This window comes from Takifugu rubripes, chromosome 6 (assembly GCF_901000725.2).
Source record: "Takifugu rubripes chromosome 6, fTakRub1.2, whole genome shotgun sequence".
NCBI classification, from domain to species: Eukaryota; Metazoa; Chordata; class Actinopteri; order Tetraodontiformes; family Tetraodontidae; genus Takifugu; species Takifugu rubripes.
Genome location: NC_042290.1, coordinates 12,497,781 through 12,507,780, shown reverse-complemented (window position 1 = coordinate 12,507,780; position 10,000 = coordinate 12,497,781). Strand labels below are relative to the sequence as shown.

General features: G+C 48.3%; 1 long non-coding RNA gene across 1 annotated transcript; it reads right to left on the bottom strand.

Annotated features, from left to right (window-relative positions):
* Positions 1 to 3,279: 3,279 nt before the first annotated feature.
* On the bottom strand, positions 3,280 to 5,749 carry LOC115250199 (uncharacterized). The gene is made up of 3 exons (XR_003888788.1): positions 5,593 to 5,749; positions 3,662 to 3,875; positions 3,280 to 3,505 (listed from the first exon to the last, which is right to left on the bottom strand). It is a non-coding gene; the product is annotated as an uncharacterized lncRNA (long non-coding RNA).
* Positions 5,750 to 10,000: the final 4,251 nt, after the last annotated feature.

Genomic DNA, 10,000 nt, shown 5'->3' with positions numbered 1-10,000 from the left:
TTAAAAACACAAAAGAAAAGTTTTTTATACAGTGTGTGTGTGAGTGTGTGTGTGTGTGTGTCTGCTTGTGTGTGTGAGTGTGTCTGTGTGTGTGTCTGTGTGTGCCTGCTTTTGTGTGTGTGCGCGCGTCTGTGTAAGTGTGTGTGTGTGAGAGAGTGTATGTGGGTGTGTGTGTTTGTGTCTGTGTGTGGGTGTGTGTGTGTGAGAGAGTGTATGTGTGTGTGTGTGTGTGCGCGTGTGTGTGTGTGTGTGTGTGTGTGTGTGTGTGCTCTCCTGTCAGTTCTCATATCTATCAAATAAACCATCTCATTCACAGCAACATGACAGAAACCTAAAGCAATCTGGTCGAGCAAAAGCATTTAATTTTCAGAAGGTGGCCCAATGAATTCCTATTCACACACACACACACACACACACACACACAGGGAGGAGGGGAAATGTCTCTTTAGGGCCCGACTGCGGTGGGATGAGCTTTGCCACTTTAACCTCACTCGTATCTTCATGTGCGAGACACAAAACAAGCGTCACAATCAAAAATGTCATTTTCTGGACACGGTGCTGCTCCGAACGGTGCTGCTCCGAACGGTGCTGCTCCGAACGGTGCTGCTCCGAACTTTCATCGCAGGATAAACAGATGCAGCCAAACGTGCGCTGAGGAACCTGTGGGTTGGGATGGGGGAGCGGCGGCTGCGGCAGGAGGCGGAGCTTCATCTGCGCTCTGTTTTCGGGGCTTCAGATGAAGCTCTGCTGCAGCAAACGCATCAGAGTTCGTGTTGAATCGTCTCTTCAGACCCAAAAGAAAATCAGCTGTGCTGAAACAGACCGTTAGCGTTCAAAGCTACGAGAGAGCGATGCTAAAGGCTCGCTAGCATGCTCGATGGCTGTGTGGCTGTGTGACGAGGAGCCTCCTTCTGAGACGTGAAGAACAGCTCCTGAAGATGAAATTTGCATCCACAGCAGCAACACACTCGAGCCAGGCCTGAAGACACACACACACACACACACACGCACACACACCGATGATTGGATTGCTGCCCCGCGTGTGTGCTGTGCCTTTGAAAACTGTTCTTACCGCTGGCCAGATGATGTGAGCATTGTGTCGGACACAATGGTGCCAGTGTTGCTGCTAGCATCAGGTGTGTGTGTTGCTGTCCAATCCCCACATCAAAAGAACTATTTTAGTTTGGCTTAATTGAATCTAGAAGTGTAACAGTGTGTGTGTGTGTGTGTGATGTCACCTGGGGATTAGGTGATTGGTGAGTAGCTGCATGATGCCTTCAAGTGTGTTTGCATGTGTCAGCCTATTAATTGAATGGCTTCTGAGAGCTCTCAGAGCCGTGTGACTCTGTGTAGCACCTGTGGCAGCGGCGCCACAGGTGCTACACAGCAGCGTGTGTGTACGAGTGTGTTTGATGTGAAGTATCGACACCTCAGGAATCAGCAGCACACACCAGCACAACAACACACAAGTTGAAGTTGAGACAAACACTCTTTCCATTGTAAGCTGAGACAAAGAGAAGCTGTGTGTGTGTGTGTGTGTGTGTGTGTGTATGTGTGTGTGCGTGGGTGTGTGTGTGTGCGTGTGTGTGTATGTGTGTGTGCGTGGGTGTGTGTGTGTGCGTGTGTGTACAGAGAGATGGATGATGATAACGATATTCTGTACATCTAGAGAGATGTATTGAGACTGTACAGATGTGCATCCAGAGATAAAACAGATGTTACTGAGGTTCATAAAAGCAACTGAAACGGCAGCAATAATGTGCAGATGTGATTATGATTGTTGTTACTGTTGTTGTTATTGTTGTTATTGAGGGCAGCTGCGCTCCAGAAGGAGGAGCATCAATGACAGAAGCCTCGTTTGTGTGTTGCTGCTCTGCTCCTTCGTTGCAGCGCAGCACGGCGTCGCAGCGCAGCATGGCGGTGCAGCATAGCAGCGTAGCATGGTGGTGCGGCGCAGCTTGGCGGCGCAGTGCAGCGCAGCATGGCGGTGCAGTGCAGCTTGGCGGCGCAGTGCAGCGCAGCATGGCGGTGCAGCGCAGCATGGCGGTGCAGCATAGCAGTGTAGCATGGTGGTGCGGCGCAGCTTGGCGGCGCAGCACGACGGCGCAGCGCAGCATAGCGGCGCAGCACGGCGGTGCGGCGCAGCATGGCACACACACCCCCCCCCCCCAGCAGCTCCTCCTCCTCTCCGTCTGTCTCACTTCTGAAAGCTGCTTAAATGTCCTGCTTTGATCTTCTGTCTTTAACTGCTGGAAACGGGAGCTGCGGCGCTTTAAAAGATTTGCTCCGCCAGGGATTTTCTGCTACTTTTCCGGTGTTTTAAAGGAGCTCGGCTCCACGAACGCCACATCGCCGCTGTGGGACGGGCAGGGGACGCGTCCATCTGCTTCACTCAGGAAATGAAAAGAACTTTGGTTGGAAGAGTTGAGCGATTACGCTCTGACCCCCGGTGCATCACGGGGTAATTCTCCAGAAAATACCCCACTTTACTGTTCTTAGTATAATTAAGAAAAATCAATTCACTTATGACTCGACAGCACGTCCAGATCTGCAGCTTTGGAGTCCAACTAAGACAAAGTGGCAGAGTGCAGCCAAATCTGCATTAGTGCTGAGGGGGGGGCGGGGGGGTCAGGGAATCCAGAACACCAGCTCAGGAGTGTGTGTGTGAGTGTGTGTGTGTGTGTGAGAGAGAGTGTGTGTGTGTGTGTGTGTGTGTGTGTGTGTGTGAGTGTGTTTAAATCTGGTTTTGACTGAAATCATCAAAAATGAGTTTTTGTTCTGAGTGAATTCTGGTTCCACTGTGAATAAATGCAAACCTGGTGGTTCTGATCATGGAACCCCCCACTCCCAAACGCGGCTCGTCCTCGTCCCATAAAGTTTCTGGGACGAGGACGAGCCGCGTTTGTCCACCATGATGACTGCAGCAGAAGATCCATGTCCTCGCAGCCTTTATTGGAACTGCTGATTTATGTGTGTACAGGTGCTCCACCTGCACGCGTGTGTGTGTTTCTCTTTGCACATTAGCGGTAATTATAGTCAGTAATAACCTTAACGAGGAGACTGGGACAGGCTGCGTTCAGAGCAGCAATTACAAGTTAATCAGCTCGCATGTTGTTGGGAGTAATTATGGGAAGAGGATTTAGATCTGAGATACTCCTCACGGCTGTGTGTGTGTGTGTGTGTGTGCGTGTGTGTGTGCACGCGTCGAGTTTTGCTGCTATAGATGCACCAAGAATCTTCACCTGGCTGACCAGGAGACGCTGAAGCCTTTCATGGTTAAAGTGGGCGGAGTTAGCAGCGGTTTGGCTGCCAAACACATGGAGGCTGAGGTGCTAACGGTCGGGCTCTGGCACTGATACACACACTTTAATTGTATGTGTTGTTAACGAGCCACAGAGGAAATGAGGGAGAGAAAGGTGGAACCATGTGATCTCCCGCCGTTCTTCTTCACCAGAACCACCTGCAGCAGGTGACGCCTGTAGAGAAACGCTGGCGTCTGACTGACCTTCAGTGAGAGGGAGGACACGGCTAATTAGCCTAATTAAAGATGTAGGTGTGTCTTTACCTGCACTGTTTGGTCCCCGTTGTTGCTTCACGTCAGCTTGTGTCACCTTTGATGAATCAGTATCGGTGTGTGTGTGTGTGTGTGTGTGTTAGTGACCTGTCTGTGAGCAGAGGGGGGGTCACATGGCCTCTAATTACTGCAGCGGTGACGGCAGGAGACACGGGTCAGAGGTCAACAGCTGGGTTGTCCTGGACACATGGCGCTCACACAGGTGAGTCTGAGAAACTGATCAAATGATCGTTCACCTGCTTGGTTTTCAACCTCCAGCTCCAGCGTTGCTAACGGGAACGGCAGCATCATGTGACCCAAACTGGGAGTTTTTCATTAACAAGCATGTTAAAATAACAATAAACAAGAGTGAGTGAGATAAACGTTCAAGAGCTTCTGACAGACTGACAATTCTAATTGAAAAGCAGTAAATATGTTCCACACTCGACAAAATTGGTCAAAACTAATTAAATCAGCTTTTCAAACAATTGAAATCGGCCGCTCTCGTCTCCAACACTTGTAACATATAGAACAGAGCAGAGGATAATTAAGTGTAGCGGAGGGACGTCTGACGGGACCCCGTCCCCGTGACCACGGGGCTCCTGATTGGGATTAATTGGCCTGATTGATTTTGGAGTGGCGTTCTTTCGTTAATCCCCCATTAATGAGGCAACAATTAAAACAGTCATTTGCATGGAACGTCCTCGTCCGCAGTCCCGTCTGCAGAAATGCGCCGTCTCAGCTCACAGGACGGACATTTTCCTGTCCCTCCAAACCTCTCGGTCCCCACAAGGTGTTCAGGCCCCCTAGGGTCCCTGTTTGGTGACAAAAACAAGAACACACACACACACGCACGTCCCGGCTACATACACACAGCGTGTCGGTGCCCAGGTGATTTATGGGAAATGTGGGCGTCGGTTCTGTGACCCTGAGACGGCGCCCCACGTGCGACCCGGCGTGCCTCCATATGCTCGCTCGCACTCAGGAGCAGCCATCACTCGCAGGAATACGACTCGCGGGGGCCAAAGATGCAGGGGTCCGGGGGGCCGTCCTTGGGGCTGATTGGCTGAGAGTTGTCAAGCGATCAGAGTGCCCCCCCCCCCTAAAATCAATTTCAATCAACGTGGAGATGCAATATTATCAAATGTCACGTCCACCACGCCCCCCCACTAAAAATTATTCCTGACAGCCACTTGGTGACTTAATTAAGTGCAAAAAAAGGGGGACAAGGAGAGAGAGGGGGGGGCTGATGGGGTGGGGGGGGGGCTCAATGGGTCAGTTGGTCTTTTTGTCTGGTTGAATGGTCGTATTGACAAGGCCTCAGAATGATGGTCTCACAGGGGAACCGTTGGGGGGGGGCACAAAGATGGGGAGTGGGGAAGGACAGGAATGGACCGAGTAAACTGGAAGTTTATTGACACGGACACACACACACACACACACACGGATACACTAACACACTCACACACACACTCACATTCACACACACACTGAAACACGGACACTCACACACACACACACGGATACACTAACACACTCACACAAACACACACACATGGACAAAAACACTCACACTGACACACACTCACTGACACACAAACACACACACTGACACACACACACCCCCTGCACACAAACACTCACACACACTGACACACACACACACTCACAGAAACACACACACACTCACTGACACACAAACACACACACACACTGACACACACACACTCACAGACACACACATGCACACACTCACTGACACACAAACACTCACACACACTGACACACACTCACAGAAACACACACTCACACTCACTGACACACAAACACACACACGTCTTGATATTGAAATGATTCCCTGGGAAATAAATCACATTTCGATTGGCTGGTAATTGCTGAGGATCGATCAACATGTTCTGTTCAACCCTCGGTGGGATTCTCTTCCCTTTGTCTGGCCCACACACACACACACACACACACGCACACACACACACACACCACACACACACACACACACACACACACACACACACTCTCACATTGGGTCCATGAACCTCGGGGGAAAACTGAGCCCTGATTGGATGAATCAGTAAACATGAGCTGCTGATTGTTCTTATGCAGATTGATGTGAAGGGAGCAGATTGCTGAGGAAAAGAGAGACGACAGACAGATGAAAGAATATCAAAGACACTGCTATTATAACTGCAGCTAATATCAAAGACACTGCTATTATAACTGCAGCTAATATCAAAGACACTGCTATTATAACTGCAGCTAATATCAAAGACACTGCTATTATAACTGCAGCTAATATCAAAGACACTGCTATTATAAGTGCAGCTAATATCAAAGACACTGCTATTATAAAGTGCAGCTAATATCAAAGACACTGCTATTATAAAGTGCAGCTAATATCAAAGACACTGCTATTATAACTGCAGCTAATATCAAAGACACTGCTATTATAAGTGCAGCTAATATCAAAGACACTGCTATTATAAAGTGCAGCTAATATCAAAGACACTGCTATTATAACTGCAGCTAATATCAAAGACACTGCTATTATAACTGCAGCTAATATCAAAGACACTGCTATTATAAAGTGCAGCTAATATCAAAGACACTGCTATTATAACTGCAGCTAATATCAAAGACACTGCTATTATAAAGTGCAGCTAATATCAAAAACACTGCTATTATAACTGCAGCTAATATCAAAGACACTGCTATTATAAAGTGCAGCTAATATCAAAGACACTGCTATTATAAGTGCAGCTAATATCAAAGACACTGCTATTGTAAAGTGCAGCTAATATCAAAGACACTGCTATTATAAGTGCAGCTAATATCAAAGACACTGCTATTATAAAGTGCAGCTAATATCAAAAACACTGCTATTATAACTGCAGCTAATATCAAAGACACTGCTATTATAACTGCAGCTAATATCAAAGACACTGCTATTATAACTGCAGCTAATATCAAAGACACTGCTATTATAACTGCAGCTAATATCAAAGACACTGCTATTATAAAGTGCAGCTAATATCAAAAACACTGCTATTATAACTGCAGCTAATATCAAAGACACTGCTATTATAAAGTGCAGCTAATATCAAAGACACTGCTATTATAAGTGCAGCTAATATCAAAGACACTGCTATTGTAAAGTGCAGCTAATATCAAAGACACTGCTATTATAAGTGAAGCTAATATCAAAGACACTGCTATTATAAAGTGCAGCTAATATCAAAAACACTGCTATTATAACTGCAGCTAATATCAAAGACACTGCTATTATAAAGTGCAGCTAATATCAAAGACACTGCTATTATAACTGCAGCTAATATCAAAGACACTGCTATTGTAAAGTGCAGCTAATATCAAAGACACTGCTATTATAACTGCAGCTAATATCAAAGACACTACTATTATAACTGCAGCTAATATCAAAGACACTGCTATTATAAGTGCAGCTAATATCAAAGACACTGCTATTATAACTGCAGCTAATATCAAAGACACTGCTATTATAACTGCAGCTAATATCAAAGACACTGCTATTATAACTGCAGCTAATATCAAAGACACTGCTATTATAACTGCAGCTAATATCAAAGACACTGCTATTATAACTGCAGCTAATATCAAAGACACTGCTATTATAACTGCAGCTAATATCAAAGACACTGCTATTATAACTGCAGCTAATATCAGCGTCTTTGATATTAGCTGCACTTTATAAACGTGGTCATAAGCACGTCACTGTTCCAGCGGTTTAATGTTGATGGCTCCACTTTTTAAAAGGCTGTCTGAATCACGAGTGAGTTATTCTGATCAATGCTGCTATCAGTCAGTGTTTAGACGCCCCCCCACTTTAAAGTATGATTTATAAATGGCCGGGGGTCGTTACCGGGCTGCGGGGGCCTGATCAGGCTAAATGAGAACGGCCTTTCTACACGTGTTCTCTGGATGACAGCGACAAGCAGGTTGTCAATACAGAAATGACCCTGCTGGAGGGCTGGAAACACACAGGCAGCACCCCCCCACCCACCCCCACCCCCCCACCCACCCCCGCCCCCACCCCGCCCCTACAGACAGACACACGAGTCTGGATCCTGACAGACCACATGTGGGCTAAAGAGGTCCGAACTGAGGACACAGACCCAAGACTTCCTCAGGGGTTAAAAGACTGAAACAAGCATGAAAGAGGCTGCAGACGTTTCAGCAGGAGTGTGAAGCACAGCTGGATGTCAGTGGGCCAGTCAGTGGGCCAGTCAGTGGGCCAGTCAGTGGGTGGGTCAGTCAGTGGGTGGGTCAGTCAGTGGGTCAGTCAGTGGGTGAGTCAGTGGGTGGGTGGGTCAGTCAGTGGGTGGGCCAGTCAGTGGGCCAGTCAGTGGGCCAGTCAGTGGGCCAGTCAGTGGGTGGGTCAGTGGGTGGGTGGGTCAGTCAGTGGGTGGGTCAGTCAGTGGGTCAGTCAGTGGGTGAGTCAGTCAGTGGGTGGGTCAGTCAGTTGGTTGGTCAGTCAGTCGGTGGGTCAGTCAGTTGGTTGGTCAGTCAGTTGGTGGGTGGGTCAGTCAGTCAGTCAGTTGGTGGGTCGGTCAGTCGGTGGGTCAGTCAGTTGGTGGGTGGGTCAGTCAGTCAGTCAGTTGGTGGGTCAGTCGGTGGGTCAGTCAGTTGGTGGGTGGGTCAGTCGGTGGGTGGGTCAGTCAGTTGGTGGGTGGGTCAGTCAATCAGTCAGTTGGTGGGTCAGTCGGTGGGTCAGTCAGTTGGTGGGTGGGTCAGTCAGTCAGTCAGTTGGTGGGTCAGTCAGTCGGTCAGTCGGTCGGTCAGTCAGTTGGTGGGTCAGTCAGTCAGTCAGTTGGTGGGTCAGTCAGTCAGTCAGTTGGTGGGTCAGTCGGTCAGTCGGTCAGTCAGTGGGTCAGTCAGTCGTGGGTCAGTCAGTCGGTCAGTCGGTCGGTCAGTCAGTCAGTCGGTCAGTCAGTGGGTCAGTCAGTCGTGGGTCAGTCAGTCCGATCCCGGCAGCCCTCAGACACGTTGCTGGTCTGTTCACCTTCTCAGGTCTCACCAGTGTGTATCCTCACCTTCTCTGCCACAGTTGCTGCTGGAGTTCAAGAAAAGAAAAACAACAACAACAACCGTCTGTGAACTACAAAACTATTGTGATCGTTCTGAGATGAGCTGACGACTTTGAGGCAGGTTTGTTTTCAATTGCATCTGATTTCATCCTGCTTCGTTTAACTGAGACTGTGATCTCTGCTGATGTTGGGAGCCTCATGGGACACACACCTATCTACACACACACACACACGTATGGGACACACACCTATCTACACACACACACACACGTATGGGACACACACCTATCTACACACACACACACACGTATGGGACACACACCTATCTACACACACACACACACACACACACACACGTATGGGACACACACTTATCTACACACACACACACACACTCACGTATGGGACACACACCTATCTACACACACACACACACACGTATGGGACACACACCTATCTACACACACACACACACACGTTTGGGACACACACCTATCTACACACACACACACACACTCACGTATGGGACACACACCTATCTACACACACACACACACGTATGGGACACTCACCTATCTACACACACACACACACGTATGGGACACACACCTATCTACACACACACACACACACACATATGGGACACACACCTATCTACACACACACACACGTATGGGACACTCACCTATCTACACACACACACACACATATGGGACACACACCTATCTACACACACACACACACATATGGGACACACACCTATCTACACACACACACACACGTATGGGACACTCACCTATCTACACACACACACAGACACACACACACCTAAGGGTGCTCTGTGTAAATAAGCATGCCTGCACTCCTGTAGGGAGGTCAGAACATCCATCCATCTAGACCTGCCTAGGGTCATAACACACACACACACACACACACACACACACACCCCTGGACAGTACTTTGTTTTCCTACATCTCTGCTTGTCATCTCTAGTGTTACACATCCAAAACACTTTCTGAACACACCACTAAATGATGTCTGCAGGCTGGAGTGTGTGTGTGTGTGTGTGTGTGTGTGTGTGTGTGTGTGTGTGCGTGCGTGTGTGTGCGTGTGTGTGTGTGCCCAGACTCTGCAGGTGTTTGCAGCTTGAATCATCTCTCAGGAACAGTAACTTCAGCATTTGGGAGGTTGATTTTATGTTTTGGAGGATTAAAGCTGCTTCTGCTGTGTTGTGTTGACTCTTCCTCCCAGAAGACCTTCTTCTCTTCTCCCTCCATCCATCTATACCTCCATCTGCTGATGGAGGTATAGATGGATGGAGTGATGGCATGAAGGGCTGGTTCTTTATGGGCCTCGTGACCTATCTGAG